This window comes from Lissotriton vulgaris, chromosome 1_1, assembly GCF_964263255.1.
Source record: "Lissotriton vulgaris chromosome 1_1, aLisVul1.2, whole genome shotgun sequence".
NCBI classification, from domain to species: domain Eukaryota; kingdom Metazoa; phylum Chordata; class Amphibia; order Caudata; family Salamandridae; genus Lissotriton; species Lissotriton vulgaris.
Window position 1 is genome coordinate 562,793,198 of NC_141685.1, and position 18,356 is coordinate 562,811,553.

An 18,356-nucleotide genomic window follows, 5' to 3' on the forward strand; every position below is an offset into this window, starting at 1 on the left:
AGAATGGGAACAACACAGACTAGGTCTTTCTTTTTGCTTTTGGATGTTAACTTTTGCCACTTTTCCAGCACATAGACACCTATCAAAGTGTATATCAGTTAGTAATACCATTGTCCTACTACCAGCTGTAACTATACTGACTACTAGGATTGTACACCTATGCCTTTTTTTATATTTTTTACAACCCACAAAAGTAAAATCTTTATCTTCAGAAGAAGTTACTAACAAATCTAGTTCATTTCACTTCTTAGTTATCTTACCTGAATAAATGAAGCAATGGTTGCTTCCGCTCTCAATCTTCCAAAACCTTATTTCAAGGTTTCCCAAGGTGCCTTTTTAATGGTGCTAGTAGGAGTAGTGCACTAATAGGGAAGACATCACAAGCTAGGCCCCACTCCCGCCTAGGTAAACTCTAACTGTAGGACTAATCAGAAAGATTATCCTCCACAGGCAACTAGACTGAAAGAAAACACAGAGTTAGTGAGTCATGTATATCATATTTTATCTAAGACTGATACCAGACTATCACCGTGATACCTATGGGGTGGTGTCTCCATCTGACTCTTGTGCCATTTTGAGGTTGCGGGTGCCAGTGATGAAGGTGCACGGTGGAGGACACTGCTGCTTTGTATAAAGCTGTCATCCGCTTGTTCCTCATCACCTCCCACCATGATAGGAGCTGATTCCCCTCTCGCATCACCACCACCACCTGCAGAAATTTGTTTAAGGTGCACCTCCCAAGGAATTCCATGATGTTTTTCCATATGGGTCATTTGGCCTTTGGTACAGAAGTGTGAACCAGGCTTACCTCGACAAACATTCAGGTGGCAAATGGAGCATATTACAATGCTATCCGCCAGCTTGCTAATCGTAAAGACGTCTAAATCTGGGAAATACATCTTTTTTAGTGTGCCACTGCCACTTTCAGTGCATACTTTGAATAAGGTAGTAGAAGATGCAGGTCTCAGCAGAGGCCTTACGAATATGGAAGCTGGCACTGGAGGTGGAGGTGGAACCAGTGCTACATCCCTCGGAGCAAGTTGAATAGGAGGGATAATGTCAATGTCCTTGAGCTAGCTTCTATGACAATGAATAGCTTGTCCTCACCTCCTTCCATAATTCTAAGGCTTTCAGGATATTCCCTTTTTCCTTGTCTCTCATGGCAGGTCACAGACTTAGCTGGGGTCCAATCCATGTCCAGATCATCACATGGGGACAGTGGCGGCTCCTCCACTTAGGAGGAGGAGCATTGCCCCCACTGCTTGAAGCAGTGAATGAAAGGAAACATAAAATGATAATAACTCAAGGTTATTCTCATTTCATGTTTTCCTGCTGTGGCAGGTTTGTGGGAGCGTCAGGCTGCTCAGATGACAAAGGAGCAGGGGGAGGAGTGGTTTGCCCACTCCAAGTTTGCATGAATGTTTGGCTGGCCCCAGAAGGCTGTCCAAACATTCATGCACAACTTCCCATGTTCTCCACGAAGGCTGTATTACAGCCTGCTTGGAGAACATGCCCAGACTCCTATTCCTTTGGCTGAGCATCGAACCACGGCGCTCAGACCAATCATAACCTCTGCATTGCAGCATTGTGATTAAATCAGGGGAGCCTTCGTGGTTACTGTTTTGGCCGTGGGAAGATACGATGGCGGAGACACAGAGGAGAGACCAGCATCAGGTAGGGGGCTTTGGAAAAGATGGTGGTTTTCCCCTTTCTTTTTCTTACTGGAGATCAAGAAGCCAATTGTTGAAGAAGAGGTACATCTAGCTCAGTAGGAAGTTAAACCTCCTGTTCTGCTCCTACTTCAGGAAGATCTATTGCTGGCTGCAGCTCCTGGTACCCATTTTGCTCATTATTCTTCACCAATTAAGTCCTAGTTTGCAGCTGAGACACACTTTGTCACCGGGATTGGAGTATCTGCTTCATTGAGAGAGAAGGTCTTGGGCTTAGACTGAGGGGGTGCCGTCATTGATGTGAGAGCGCTGATTCCAGCTTGCAGCCTGGAGGATAGTGCGGCTGGCACACAAAGTGCCCTAAAAAAGGAGGAGGGTGACAAGCCAGTGGTGGCAATCTGCTTCTTCTCCTCACTGGCCACTTTCTTTGCCTCATCTTTTTTTGTGGCCTTCCTCAATCTCTGTCAATTGGTACTTAGCTGCGCAAGTGGAAGAGAGTAAGAAGTATGTGTTGTGGTCTTGTAACTTTGTCTGAGCCTTCTGCCTTGCACTACTGTGGGTGATGTCGCTTGTGCATCTAATAGCAAATAAGCATGACAAACGTTTAATGAATTTTGGCAATTTTCAGTTTGAATTATTCATAATACAGATAATATAGTTTAGTGAGGTTATCCCAAATAATTAACAATAGTGTACCCATTCCAAAGACAAACCACACCACCATGCCATCATATTTCAATCAGGATAGCGACATATAGAGTAGCTGTTTGCTTTGTGTGCCTTTAAGGGGAGATATCTTCGCAGGCAGGTGAGGTGCATAGGAAAATGAAATAATCCTCAGGCATATAGGGGCCCATTAGGATGGTGGGCGGATTGCCCCTGCAATGCTGGCAGTAGCCACCACTGGCATGGCAGGGGCAATCCGCCCCCGCCATCCTAACCTGAATGACCCCCCGCCATATTAGCATGGCTGGGGGGTCCGCGGTGGACGGAAAGACCGTCCGCCACTTTTTCGCCCCGGTCACCTTTCGACCGGGGCGGAAAAGGTTTAATATGGTGGCGGTGTCTATCAGACACCGCCAGCCACATTACAATGGGCGTCTGTCAATGCATTTCCGTGGCGGAAAGGCAGGTGTTTTTCACTTTGGGGGCCCCCTTCTGGCCCCCGCAGTGAAGGCAAGGTGGGGGGTGCACATAGGGTGTACCTGTGGTACCCCCCAGCATTTGCATAAACAAAGCAGCAGGCACCGCGCGGTGCCTGCAGCTTTGTGTATGCAAATACATACATGCATTTTTAGCATTGTGGCGGGCGGTGCTGAGAGCATCGCCTACCACAATGTTAAAAATGCAGGATGTGCCCGCCACTGTGGCGGGCGCATCCTAATACCCCCCACGGGACCCCCACCCTTATGGCGGGCGGTCCCAAATACCGCGAGGATGGCGGGAGGGCAAAGTCCGCCCGCCATCCTAATGGCACCCATAGTGTGTGCATATGGCAGGCAGGGGGTTGTGGGAAAAATTGAATAATCCTTTCAAATGAAATGCTTAGTTTGCCTATAGTAGGTAGGGGGTCCAGGGGACAATGGAATAATCTTTAAAAAAACAAAGTTGGTGTGTGCATCTGGTAGGCTGGGAGTCCAGGGGAAAATGAAAAATGACAATCCTTAAAAAATGAATGCTGGTATGAGGCAGACACCTATGGCAGTCAGGGGGTGGAGGGAAGATGTACCAAAAAATAAATGAATAAATACATTTAAAAAAACTTAAATACATTTTTTTTTAATTTAAAAAGATGCTGGTGTTCGAGGGGACTACGAGAAATCAATTAGGTGGTAGGGAGATGCGGGGGACAAATGAAACAAATGCATATAATATTAAACATTGTTCATATATACAAATATTACAATGATCCTCAAGCAGATCAAACTGATATCGGGGAAATAAAAAAAATAAACAAAAGCAAAAAGGCGTAGCCCACTTCTCTCAATGTCCCTAGGAAATGGCTTTAAAATGTGGAAAAAATGGATTTAGCATACTGGCTGGCTGCACAAAATGGCAGCAAACCACATGGTCAAACAACAACAACAAGTAAGGAGGCATAACACAACAAAGAACACATACAGGACTATGGCAATAGCATACTAGCTGGCCACACAAAATGGTCAGTGGCCTATAGTCAAACAACAACAAAAAGCAAAGAGGAATGGACATCAAAGAGCACATGTAGACCTATGGTAAAAGCACAGTGGCTGGCTACACAAGATTGTCACCTACCACATGGTCAAATAACAAGCAAGGACTCATGCACAACGAAGAACAAATGAAGGCATATGGACACTACCTACACAAAATGGACCCCAGCCACAGGGCAAAGAGAACAATGACAAATCTTAGCCTATGGCAAACACACACATACTGTGCAGACAAAGGAGGCATAGTAAACAATGAAGAAAACAATACCAATTTTTCACCAATGCCAAAAACAAGGTATCAATTATTACCCTACCAAAATACACCTTTTCCAGAAAAAAAAGCATGAAATACAAAGAAAAAAAGAAAAAACACATACTTGATTTAACCCAGTGCCATCACTGGCCTAAATGATGTTTAACAACATATACCACAGAAAAAAAATATTCTATGTACCCAATAGTACTGGCTGTGTGGCCAATTGACAGACTGGGTCACATAGTAAAATAAATGTATGGTACAAATTTTAAACACATTAAGAAATTGTACTGAACTGTTCTACCTTTTTTCCTTACAAAAGATAAAAATTAATGCAAAAAAACGGGGTCCCTACTGCAACTCCAGGCCACCCACCACAACCAAATTTAAATCTTAAAATAAAATAATAGTACTAATAAATACTGGTGCATGCCCACTATCAAATAAACACCACCCTTATAAAAATTAATATTCCTCCCCATTCCACTTACAATGATATACTTTCAAGCATGTAATGGCTCACTGTTAACATTGTGATTGTCAATGAAGCATTGCAATGACCTTCATTAGTACATATAACTATTCAGTGCTAAAAGTTCCATTCTTAATTAAGCACTTCAATTTGCAACAAACTAAGTACAGTATTATTTCTATTTGTATTCATGCTGTATTCAGTCCGAGGTATTGCCCGAAGGAAATTCCCACACTCCCACACTTAAGAGCTTTTGGACCAAAAGTCACAACTTCAGAAGTGCTTCAAATGATGGAGAGACTCTACCAAGGGCACTAATGTAACACCATGGAAGACTTTTTTGCTTTTTTCACATTTACCTATTATACACTACATTAACTTTAAAACATATATTAGCTTTAAAAATAATATTACATTTTTTAAAATATACGTATAATATAAAAAACATTTAAAATATAAAACTGACAAACTTAAAATATAAATATATAATTAATTACAATTACAAAAACAATAACCACACTATTTAAAACATACATAATAAAAAACACTGTAATTATGATAACACGTACAGAATATTAAAAAACAAAACATGTATACAATCACAGCATAAAAAACTAATAAAATCACTTTAACAATAAATGAAAAATGATTTACAATACATTAACTTTTACAATTAAAACACAATATATACATTAAAATGTGTTTTTAAATAAATGTTAAACCACATTTTTTAGATTGATTTTTCACTGGTGGAATAGATGAATTTGTCCAGCATTTCAGATGTAAATGCCATCTTTTTAGATTTAAAGACAATAATTAGGTTTGGATTTTTTCACTGGCCAGATATATTTTTGTTCTTTTTAGACCAAGTAATATATTTTTTCTTTTTTTATCACGTTCTTTAACTTAGATTTTTTGGAACTTGGAGGTGGGTCTGTCTTCCCTGGCCTGTTTTACTGTTGGGGAAATAAATGTCTAGTGTTAGAGAAGGGGGCTGAAGCTCAGCCATCATTCCAAGAAGTCAAATTAAGAAACATTCCTTTGCCTTACAAGAGAAAAAGTTGACTCCTGAGGAAAAGAAAGCAGATCTTTTCCTGTAGAGAAAAAGACAGCTGCTGCATCAGCTCTGCAGGAAAAAAGGCAGCCTTTGCCCTTGAGGAGATAAAGTTGACTTCTGAGGAAAAGGAGGAATTTCTAGCCCCAGCTACTGGGAATGAGGAAGCTGTGGTCCTGGTTCCTGGGAAGAAACAGACACTAGAAGCTCTTGCATTAGAAATGTAAAATGTTGGCCTAAGAGGAATGGATGGCAATGCGGGCTCATGAGAGAAGCCAGCAGAAAATGGACTTAAAAGCCAGGAATGCTTCAGAGTCAAATGAGAATGGTGACAATGAAGCATCAAATCTGTAGTGCTCAATGTCCAATGTCCCAAAGGAGATTGGCCAAGCTTCGGTTTTTCAGATGACATTAAAGGTTGTTTACTGCTTAGGAGTTTGTCTTATGGGTTCATGTGTAACCAAGAAGCATGGAGACATATTGTTGAGTAAATTACCTATCTAGGAGAGTAATGTAGTCCTAAACTTAAAACCCACAACAGTGTAAGATTACACCACCTTAAAGCAGTACTATTGGGTTTGGTCTCACCTCAGAGATTTATCTAAAAAGGTTAAGGGATATCTGGAAGGAATCCGGGCAATTCCAGGGATGATTTAGTGGATGCTTTCTTGAAGTCAATGAACCACTGGTTGCCGGCTAGCAAAGTAAATGGTTGCAATAGTCTTTGTAACCTGATTGTGCAAGAGCACATTTGAAGCCATTAGTTTACATAGTTGTGCCAGCACCTAGTGGGAAATATGCATGGTCTCTAAGTTCATTGATTGAAAAGAGCTTGAGAGAGGCTGATCTCTGGGTTAGCACTAGGGTGTCTAAAAGATAGATTTGACCAACAGGAATGGTTGATCAGGCCCCAACAAATGCAAAAGGAAGGGGGAACAAGGAAACAGGAAGGAGTTCTCTAACATGCCTAACATTACAGGCAGGGGATTTCCCATTCACTTCTAGGCACAACAGGATTTGGTGGAAGGGGTGGAAATTCCTAGATTATTCCATGAATAGTTATGAAAGGTCAGTTATTCAAAGTCTATAGATTGGGCACAAAAGAGAAGTCTCAGTCTTTACCAAGAAGTCCCCATGGGTAGTTTACATGGATTGCTAGAGTAGACTTGAGGATGGAAGTCAGTCCACTAGGTCAAAGTAGTGGATTAATATTACCCGTGCAATGGGTAAGTTGAACCCATAATTTTCATGTCAGCTAACTGTTGGCTCCTGCCCACCTATGCCCATACACTGCAGGAGCGAAGATAACCCCGTTCCTCTGAACCCACCACTCCGTGGCTCACACCATAGATAGTACCATGGGCCAACGAACTGGTTAGGGACAGGGGGCGGGAATAAGGGAAGGACAGACAAGGGATCCTAGGTCTTCTCTCCAAGGGAAAGAGTCCTTCTGCCAGGACCATGTAACTCCACGTGCTGTATCACAGGGGACTGGCCGAATCGCCGTCTGCCACACAAAAAACAACACAATGTCAATATCCCAAATACACAAGCCCTCTTTCTCTTCTCATGCCCCCACACACCTCCCCATGACACTCCTCCTTACCCACTAAAGCTGTGATAATCGCCGGGTGGAGTGCTCCGTCCAGGAGTATATGCAGATTCCGGCAGGCAGGCAAAGGGGGGGGGGGGAAACCAGGGGAAGATAGGGCCAAACAGCAGGGGTAATACTCCAGGAAACTGGAACCAAGGGGGGGGGGCCAAATGGGGGAAGAGGAGGAAAAAGTCGTGAAAACGACTAAAAAAACCTCCAACAGCAAAGTCTCTGGGAATCTTCCTTTCCTTCAGCCAAACGAGGGTCCAACACAGGTCAACACAAGGACTGAAGCTCAGCACAACACAGGCTTCGTTGCGCGTAGACTCAAACGCGGAAACGCCCAAACCGGCACTCCGCCTCCGCACAACGATGTGGAGAGTCTGCAAAAGATGAGGAAGTGCGGGGCAGCGTCTAAACACTCAACCACACCAGGAAACACCGAGTAATCCCGCCGGACCACCGTTTCCCAAGTAAGAAGCGCCGGAGCCCCAGCCACTCCTTAATCCCAGCCGGGATAAAATGACTCAAACTGCCCAAATAAGTGGGACTAACATAAAAACCAAAACAAAAACGAACAAACACAGACTAACAGAAAACAAACACAAAGGGACAAGACCAAGGGAATCCAAAAGGGAAATTAGAGTCAAGAACACAAATGCAGGGAAATATCACGAGCCCGTGAAATAAATCAGTATTCCCCAAAAGTACTAATATAGCTCCCAGCAAGGACCAGGAACCACAATGCTAGATAACGAGCACCGGGAACAGGGAAAATCAGCCTTTTAACCCCACCTAGCATCACATGGGCTCGGTGTACATGGCAAGAGAAAGAGGACTGTAGAGGGCAGAATCCTAACACTAACACTAAAAAGTAGAGACAGGGGATGTCCATCAACAAGAAGAGGATTAAGACTCTAAGGAGGATAAGCATGACTACTGCCAAAATATAGCTGATTGTCCAAGGAATTCCATGTTGATGTGTGTCAGACTATGGTCAACACAGACAGCTACCATCTTATCACAATAGTTACCAGGGGGCTGGGAGGGGCTCATATGTCCTTTAAAATTATGGAATTAGCCCAGCCATACATTTAAACTCTCTGCTAGGAAAGGATTTGGAGCACTCTACCATGGAAGAGGTAGAAATGAGGGCTCCCACTCAAAGTTCAGACTACCTGAGTGGGTTCATCTGCCCTGAAAGGTCATACTAGTCATTAGGGGAGTTCGGAGGACATGGAGACTCGAAGTGTGAACCAGTTCCTCTTTCAAGGAATGGTAGACACAAGGGGCATGGGAATCCAGCCCGGAAAAACTATGATATAGAAAGAGGTTAACAATGTGGGTGACGACTAAGGCCTTCAAAGAAAGATGTATCTGCCTTCAGAGACAGGGGCTGGTGAATTTGTAAGCTGCATGAAATTCCTCTCAGAAAAACATCTGCAAAGCACTTATGGAGTGCCCCGCACAAGAAGGCCTTCAGCAACAGACTAGAGCACACAATGAGTGCACCAGTGGGAATCCTTATATCTATTGGGAGAATGGTGTCCTCTACAGTGCATCTCTGATTTCTGGATGTAGGGCAATGCTTCCCTTGCCTGAACACATGGGAAATCCTAGACCATTGACTTGCTGGTGAACCACTTTTACTGGCTCCATATGATGCAGAAGGTAGATGCAATCTTCCACTGTTGTATGACCCGCCAGTTCTTTTGAGAGGGTAGGGATGGAAGTTGTTTAGTCTTCAACCCTTATACAGCCTGTGGAACAGGTTAACCCTGGTAGAATTAGATCATGCCACTCAGAATCCTGACACTATAACTCTGAGGGAGGTAATTGTTCCGGAAGAAGCAAAGGCCCAGATGGGTATCAAACCCCATCTCGGCACACATGAAGTTTATGCAGGCAATTTGTTTTACATACCTTATAACTTCCATACAAATGGCCTTCTTGAAAGTCTCAAAAAGACTTTAAAAGTATGATTATCTTGCTACCATGTCTGATGTTTGCTTCCCGGAGGTTCCACAGAACATAGTAGACTTCAACCCCATATCGCTTCTTTCATGGGACTTCTGAGCATAGTCAGAGATAGGTGGGATTAAACCTCCCACGAAAGCCGCACAGGACATCATAGGTTGTGTGCTGGTCCCAAAAGATGGTTCAGTATATCAAAAAGGCCAACATACACATGGATGCAGGTCAAAGAAATAAAAGCAGTGCTATCACCAGTTGCTATGTAATTTCCTCTCTTTATTTTCACTGACTTTCACTGACTTCTTGGCTGACAGCTGGATACCCATGGCAATGTTAGCAGTGACAGTATGCCTATCAACAATCTGATATACTGGTTGTCAAATAAGAAGAGGGCCAACAATATCTCCCATCACCATCCATTCCGTGTGTGGACTTTGGGGTAATACAGATGGGGGAATATGATGTGCCCCCCTGAATGTATCTCCTTTGTGGGAGGGCATGAAATGGCTGGCGGAACTCATGACATGCTAAGTGGGACTGCGTCAGCCCCACTCAGCATTTTATAATGTGGTGCAGCTCCGCCATTGCCAAGGGACGACTGCTCCCTTGCAATGCCGATGGTCCTCTGCCTTGACGACTTTTGAAGTTGTAATGTGGCGGATGAACCACCACCACAGCAGGTCTGGTGGTCTTGCAAACCTTGGCTCTTTGACTGAGGCTCACCCTAACCCAGCAACTGGATATCCTCTGTGGTAATATACCGTGCCATAGAAATATTGATTGATTGATTGATGGGTTCTCTGTTTTGTATGTACTAAATATTTCATCTTTTTCTTGATTGGTTTAGAAGTCTCATTGTGCTATATTCTCAAATTATATTTTCTTTTGTACGGCATGAACCTAACCTGCATTTATCTGAAGAATTGCCTGCTGGGTGTACCACAGATACCAGGAGTTAAACTGATATTTCATTACAACTGCAATGTGCCATAACTAGATTGTAGTTTTAAACAGATATAGGAATACCAACCAACATTTTTAACCCAATTTCTGACTACATTGTATCCTCACGTCGTGGAGATTATTGGTGTCTTTTCATGTATAAACATTTTCAGTTTCTGAGTACAGTATGATTTAATTACAACTCAACCTTAATTATGAAGGTGTGCTGCGTTTACATTGACGGAATGTACATTTTTTTAAAACAACATTTAGTTCACGAACGTACAGGGCCAGAGATATAACTAAAGCCCCTGCGGTGCAGGGGTGGTCCCGAATCCTCTATGGGCCCCCGCCCCTTCAGGGTGGCCTCAATCATGCTCAGTTCAATAAAGATATGGGATACTCAGGAGCCCCTCATCACATCCTGCAGGGGCACCCCATCATTTTGCACGACACCAATGACTGAGCCAAGGTACAGGCTTTTCCTAAGGTCACCCATGCACCCATTTTTCAGCAGGACCTCTGTAATAAATTCAAAAGTATTTATAGCCAGGTCTTGTAGCTTAGTGGACTAATATGTCCAGTGTAAGGGCCTGTGTTTGACCTGGTGGTCACAGGTTCAAATCCTAGTGGGTCCACTCAGTCTAGCATCCTTCTGAGGTCGATAAGATGAGTACCATTGTGTAACAATAAACAGCTGTTGTTCTTTGCGAAGATAGCCTAAGGTGACGACTGTGCGCATTACAAACACTGGTTAATAAACGCTGCGTTCTGATGCCCACTTACTATATGTAACAGAAATATTAAACATGATAACAGTATGAAATAACTCTATATCGTTATTATCAAATGCGGTATAAGATTGAGCATAGAACTTTAGAGCGATTGGCCGAAGACTGTAAAACCGAGCGAGCAACATTTATTTATGGCAGCATCTGAACTAAAACATTCACAAATGAATTCTTATTGTCGCAGCCTTTGTTTAAAGAAAACTGAGTATGTTGTAGTGACAATACCCAGTCCGTTGGACGTGAAACAACAGATGGACAGGAACGGACAGTGAAGCAGGCTGATTAGATAATGATATGCTAAGCCTCACTTCCAGACATAGATTTTATAATCTTTGCCTCCAGCCATGTGTTTGCTGCATTTAGCCTGAACTTGGCAAATCGTTCTAAAAGGCATAAATGTTTTGTTAATAGAATGAATTCCTATTTTATAAACAAAGAATGAAGCTAGAAAAATCTTTCAACCGCAATTTCCTTGACACAGAGCCCAATTCAACAGAGTTAACCTGCTAGAAGACTTGTTCGAGTTTGGCAAACCTGAGCTTGATGTATTCGTCTATGTTTGTGGTGTGCTTTCCAACACACTCAAATACCATTAACAATGACCCCGGTACAATGATCAGTTCATTTACGTTTATCACAATTGGCCAAGAGAAGGCAAAGGAACATTGTGTAAATGAGAAATGGCATTATACCAAGGAAAATGAACCTTCGGCCAAAATTTCAGTTGCTTTATCAGAAATGTAGTTAAAAAACGTAGGGACTGAAAAATGATAAAAGTAATAAGCTGATTCCAATTTAATTTCCGACTTGAAAGAGACGTTTAATCTGCCACCGTGGAACGTAGAAATAGACAGACAGAATACGAAATCTGGACTTTCACATTGAGGATGGAATATCAACGTTGTATAATGTCACAACAGATCTAACTTTTAGCATTTCTGCTTTTAGGCAAGGAAAATACCATCATGACCCGAGTCAATGAGACTCTGGACAAAACACAGCGCTGGCAGATGTCCTTTTCCTGCCAATAAATAAGTCGCTCTTCACAGTGTTTGTTGGGAGGCAACATCCTTTGAGTGTGTGAAGGCTCTCTGTACAAAAGCATGCACAAAGATAATAAAGGGCCTTGGGGAACCCACAGGATGCCAAACCTTACCCTTTGGCGGGCTTTTAGACCACCACAAGTGAGTTCCTTTGAGGGTGGCATGGAGTTCCCCAAGATCCTCCCTGTACCACAATCACTAATAGTCAGGGGTCTTGCCCTCATACAAAGACAGGCCCGAAGTTGACATGCACACGCTTTTCTGTATAACAAAAACCTTTCAAGTAAGTAGTTTACTTGGCAACCTGCACATCGATCTCTGGAGGAACCTGAAGCTTCCCTCACCAGGGCCGTACTGGGAACGAAAACTGGTCCTGGCAAAGAGCTCGGCTGGCCACCCTGGGAGCGGCTGAGCTGTTTGCCAGGGAAGGTTTCGGCCGATTTTGTTACAGGGGCCGATTTTGCAGCTATGCTGCAAAAACGTCCCTGTAACAAAAACGGCCCCCAGGGGTCCCAAATCGGCCCCCACCGTAGCGGCCCGTAGGGGAAACGCCCGCTGCCCGCTACGGCCAGTCCGGCCCTGTCCCTCACCCTTGTGGGGATCTCCAGTGCTAACCTCCCCTCAGAGTAACAGGGTGGCACACGCAGATCTATCTCCAACCTTCAACTGCCATCCACTATCTGCTGCATGGTATCCTTTCCATACACTTTGCACAGTTGATGCTGCAGCATGCTCAGATGAATTCATTTTTTGTAGTAATGGGAGCAAAGCTCCAGTGTATGCTTCTGCTAACCTTTGCAAGAGCCTTGCACTCTTGTCTCGTCTGTCTTTTCTCTTTTCTGTGCCGTCTGGAACACAGACCGACTTTGAAATTACGTGAAATCTAGTATCGAACATTCTAATAAGAATGTGCTTTAACCAACAATTTACCACATGTGCAGAGTATAAAAAAGGTATGATAAATCCACATAGGCACCGACACACTTGTATCATAATTTTCAAAATTACACCCGGCGCAATTCCCAAAGCAAGGTGTATTCCATTGCTTTCTCCTACAAGTTGTTTGGACCTTTTGGATTGTCACAAATAACCTCTGGTGAAATTTGGGAAATCTATTACAGTCGTTATGTCACTATCAATAATTAGCTCCGGTACGTGCTGTATCATTTGTATCTGTTGTCTCTGTGGTACCGCACCTTGGTCCTGATCCAGGATTTGAGTCGGTTGGACTCTAGGTAACATTGAGGCGTGGCCAGTATTAAAATCTATTTTTGTAGTCAGCTTATACTCCGCCATTCCAGCTGTGACTGTGTTTTTCCCCACCCTGACTAGTGCACATTACAAATTTGCGAGACTGGACTATATATTTGCTTCACATTGCATAGCTACAAATTGCACTATAGATAAATTACCGAAAGCACTGTCTGATCATAACCCTTTAATTATTAAGTATTGATATAGGAAAGATACAATCGAACCATAAGAAGTGGACTTTTGAAAGGGCTTTACTGCTTAACGAAGAATATTGTCAGCTTATAGAAAATTGGATTCCTGAATTTTTAGAATTTAATCTTGGCAGCGCCCCGCTGGAAATTGTATGGGATACTCTTAATGCGGGAATTAGGGGATAAACCATCAGATTTTCTATCAAAAGTAACCAAAATGCAAAATTGCTGATAAAAACTTTACAAAATAAATTAGCTAAAAAAGAGGAAGATTTAGTAAGGGCAATTCAGGGAAATACTAATGTTGATGAAGTGATAAGAGAAGTTGCCATCACTAAAAACCAAATTGTAGAAATATTTACATTAAAAGCAGTTTGTAAAGCCACCCAAAATAAGGAAAAGGTCTATGAGCTCGGGGAAAAAGTGGGGCACCAATTAGCTGTTCTTTCAAGGCAGGATTATACCGACAAAACAATTAAAGAGATCAGAGATCCTATTAATGGCCTTATACAAGACACTAACGCAATTAGAGAATCATTTAAAAGATATTATGAGGAATTATATACCGAGACATGTAAAACCCAATCTCAAATCGAGGAATATCTGGATTTGGTAACATGGACAGTACTTTCCCAAATTGATCAAGATATTTTGGCTGAGGAACCACAATGGGTCGAGATACTCCTCTCAATTAATAGCCTCTCACCTGGTAAAGCAGCTGGGCTCGAAGGTATTCCATCAGAATTTTATGCCAGATTTAGTAAAAAACTGAAAGGGATTCTTACCAAGCTATTGACCCAAGTGTTTCAGGGTGGTCGACCGCCAGGATCATGGGCACAAGCAAAGATTATTGTATTCCCCAAGAAGAAATAAGACCCCACCGAGCTAGGGGTCTACCGTCCGATCACCTTAATTAATAATGACTCTAAAATCTATTCTAAATTACTGGCCAGCCGGCTTTATCCACTAGTTCATAAAATCATTTCAGCCAGGCAATATGGATTCGTTCCGGGCCTATCAACCACCGATCACATTCAGAGGGTTATCACACTCTTTGACGTAGCCGAAATTGCAGGGGACCCTATGGCACTTATACTGCTAGACGCTGAAAAAGCGTTCAATAGGGTCTCCTGGCAATATTTATGGATGACTATGTCAAGGAGTGGGATAGGGGGCACTTTCATCAGGGCAATACGTATGTTGTATGATAAACCGGAAGCAACGGTCCTGATAAATGGGGAGACATCGGACAATTTTAAAGTGACAAGAGGGACAAGGCAGGGTTGCCCTTGCTCCCTCCTATTATTTTCTTTATTTATAGATCCGTTTATTCTGAGACTAGAATTCAATCAAGCCATAAGACCAATATTGACCCCCAAAGGAGCCACCAAAACATTGGCATATGCCGATGATGTTTCTATAAAAACAACTAACCCAAAGGAGGCCATAAAACTAATTGAACAAGAGGCTGGGGATTTTTGGAGCGGTTTCAGGTTATAAATTAAATCCAAATAAAACTCAAATCATAATAAATAACCAACTTAATTATTGTGATATCAGGGTAGTAAAAAATGTAGTTTATCTAGGAGTTAATATCACTTCAAATCTTGACAATTTGGTTAAACTCAATCTTAATCCACTATTGAAACAAACGGACCAAGCTTTGAAGAAACTGCATAATCTACACCTAACCATTATCGGTAGAAGTAACCTTATTAAAACAGTATTTTTCCCCAAATTCTTATATTTTTTCAGATCTATCTGTCTAATGTTCGATCAACAAATTTTTAAAGAAATTGATGGAATGTTTTCTCGCTTTATTTGGGGGTACAGTAGAACGCGTAGAGCCATAAAATTCATTAATCTTCCTAAAGATAGGGGAGGACTTGCCCTTCCCAATTTTAAACTTTATTGGTGGGTGACTATTCTCAACTTTAGCAGAGCACTCTTAACCCCAAGCCCACAAGTGAGTGGGGTCCTGACTCCACATGAACTTATTTTGGGCGAAGAGACAGGAAATCATCTTTGGCGTTTGACTTATGATTGTCACTTTAAAAAGGTTTGTTTTAAAACTTTAAAGGGTATTTATATTGCATGGGGCAATATACGTAAAATCCTTGGGATTGGTAGATTCTCGCACTACACGACTATATATCGAAATCGAAATCTCCCTGAGATTTTCTCCGATTCATGTATGGAACGGTGAGTTAGGCTCGGTATCACGAGACTTGGTTCATTTTATAATTCGACTTTTAGTAGCAACTTCACCTAACTCGGTGTGGTTGTCCCTCCGGGCACCGATTTGTGCTGATTCAGCTCTGAGTTTTCTTGTTATTTAAACTTTAAATTCATTTGAAGGTTCAAAATAAAGATAATTATTCCTTGGTTGTGAGTGTGTTTCTTTTGTTTCTCATAAAGGTATTTCACACACAAAAAAACGTTTTCTTTGTATTCCACATGAATTCCAATGCATTTCGGCAGTATTATTCTGCCTTCATCAGGGAAATAGTAAATCTATGAATTAAAAAAAACACAATTTCAATCTATTGTACTGTTTGTTTAAATTAAACATATCTAGCTAACGAACAATTGCTAGTCTGTGAATAAACTCGCTTCTTATGGAGATTACTTCTGTACGTTGTAAGACTCATTCCGATTTATAGCATTCTGTGTACAACAAGATTCAATGCTTTAAAGATGCGTGTTGCAGGTTCTATGTTAAAATCTGTCTAGATTTTCCGGCTGTTGCTTATTGCCGTCTACGCGGCGCTGGTTACAATGTATTCATCAAAACCTCGCATTACGCGCTGGTGGAGTATTTTCACCCCGTGTAAAGAATTCGTCTCCGTTAACACACAGCTAAACCGCGTTTTAAAAAAGCCCAGGAGTTAAAGGTTTTACGCGCTTAATCGCCTAGCTCTTCTTTTACTCACTTTCTCGGCGTTTCTAGCGCTCGCGCCATTCCTCTACGGACTGCTGGAAGTTGCTTGCGGTGTTTACGCCCCTTGCGCCTGCGCTTTGATATGCTGGTTCAAAAATCGGATTTTTTCATTACTGATGCTAGTTTGAATGTCCTAACTTTATTAACGTTTCTAACATAGGGGATCTGTGCCAGAGCTCGGTACCACTATATACAATGTGCTGCTAATGCGCTTGCAAGCTGATAATATGCTCAAAGGTAATGTCTACTAATGGGATGATAAACCAATGTAACTAAAACTGATAATTATAAATAACACAAAAATTCGGTTCTTTCATTGAGTCCCCCGGGTTTCAGGCTGCCCAGGTTGTAAATCCAGTAATTCTCCTGTTTTAAAAGTCTGGTTTTGTTCATAGGTCCTTCCACTTTGGGCAATATTTCTAGTACACATACTCTGAGTTGGCTGACTGTGTGTTGCTTTAGTGTGAAGTGTTCAGCTACTGCAGTTTTCTGAGTTTTGAGTCTGATAGTGCTCTTGTGTTCGTTGATACGAACTTTGAGTTTTCGTTCGGTGTGTCCAACATACACGTCTCCACACGGACATTTGATCATGTAAATCAAATTACTTGAATCGCATGTTGCATTCACTTTTAGAGGTATGGGATAACCCCTTTGTGGATGTGTTATACTTGCACCCTTAATGATATTGTTGCATGTGTTGCAGTTATAACACGGGACAGTGCCCCGAAATGATTTTGCAGTTGGATGTTCTTCTTGTGGTTTCAAAAAATCTGCTAAATTTTTTGCACGCGTATGTGCAAAAATTGGCTCTTCTGAAAAAATTCCTTTGAAATCCGGTTCAATAGTGAGCATTGGCCAATGCTTTTTGATGATTCGTTTAAATTGATAGCTGACAGTGGAGAATTTGCTAACGCATGTTATGCGGTTAGAGGATGTCGGTGTTTTGCGAGTTAATAAGTCTTCTCTGGATTTCTGTTGGGCTCGTATAGCTGCTGTTTGAGTGATATCTAAGGGGTATCCCCTAGATAGGAATCTTTGTGTCATTTCTTTCAATTGTTCTTCACATTTGGAGGCATTAGAGACCACTCTCTTCACCCGTAGCATCTGAGAGTATGGGAGGTGTTTCTTAAGAGCTGGGGGATGATGGCTGTGGTATTGCAGTAAATTGTTCCTATCTGTTTGTTTTCGAAATAGGTTAGTAGCAAATGCCTCTGTCTCTTTGGTTATTTGTACATCAAGATATTCAATTCTGGTTTCTTGGATGTTCCATGTGAACCCAATTTGATCAATTTGCCTGTCCATATTTTGTATTTGTTTTTGAAGTATGTTCTGGGAACCTTTCCATATCAAAAAGATATCGTCTATGAAACGTACATACATGGCTATGTTGTTGTTCCAAATTGTGTCTTGAAATACGTATGTTTCTTCAAACTCTGCCATAAACAGATTTGCGTACGCCGGGGCGGCGCAATTTCCCATCGACGTTCCACTTTGTTGCATAAACCATTTTTTGTTGTATTCAAAGTAGCTGTTATGCAGTGTAAACTGCATTAGTTCTAGAAGGAAAAGTTGTTGATCTTGCGAATATTCACTTCTCAAAAGGGCGCTTTCTATGGCTTCCAAGCCTTGTTGGTGTGGTATTGATGTGTAAAGTGCTTTTACGTCTATGGTTGCCATTATCATGTTATCCTCTGGTCGAATGTGGGATAATTTGATTAGAAAATCTGTGGTGTCTTTCAAATATGATCTAGTTTTCAATACCAATGGTTGGAGATATCTGTCCAGATATTTTCCTATTGGTTCATGGATGCTATTCTTGGTGGACACGATAGGTCTGCATGGTGGTTTTAGTAGATCTTTATGTACTTTTGGTACTAGGTAAATGGTTGGAGTTTTCTGATGTTCTTGGGTAAGATATTTGAGTGTCTTATCCGTGATGGTACCTTGGTCATAGGCTTTTTGTACGATACTCAACAAGATTC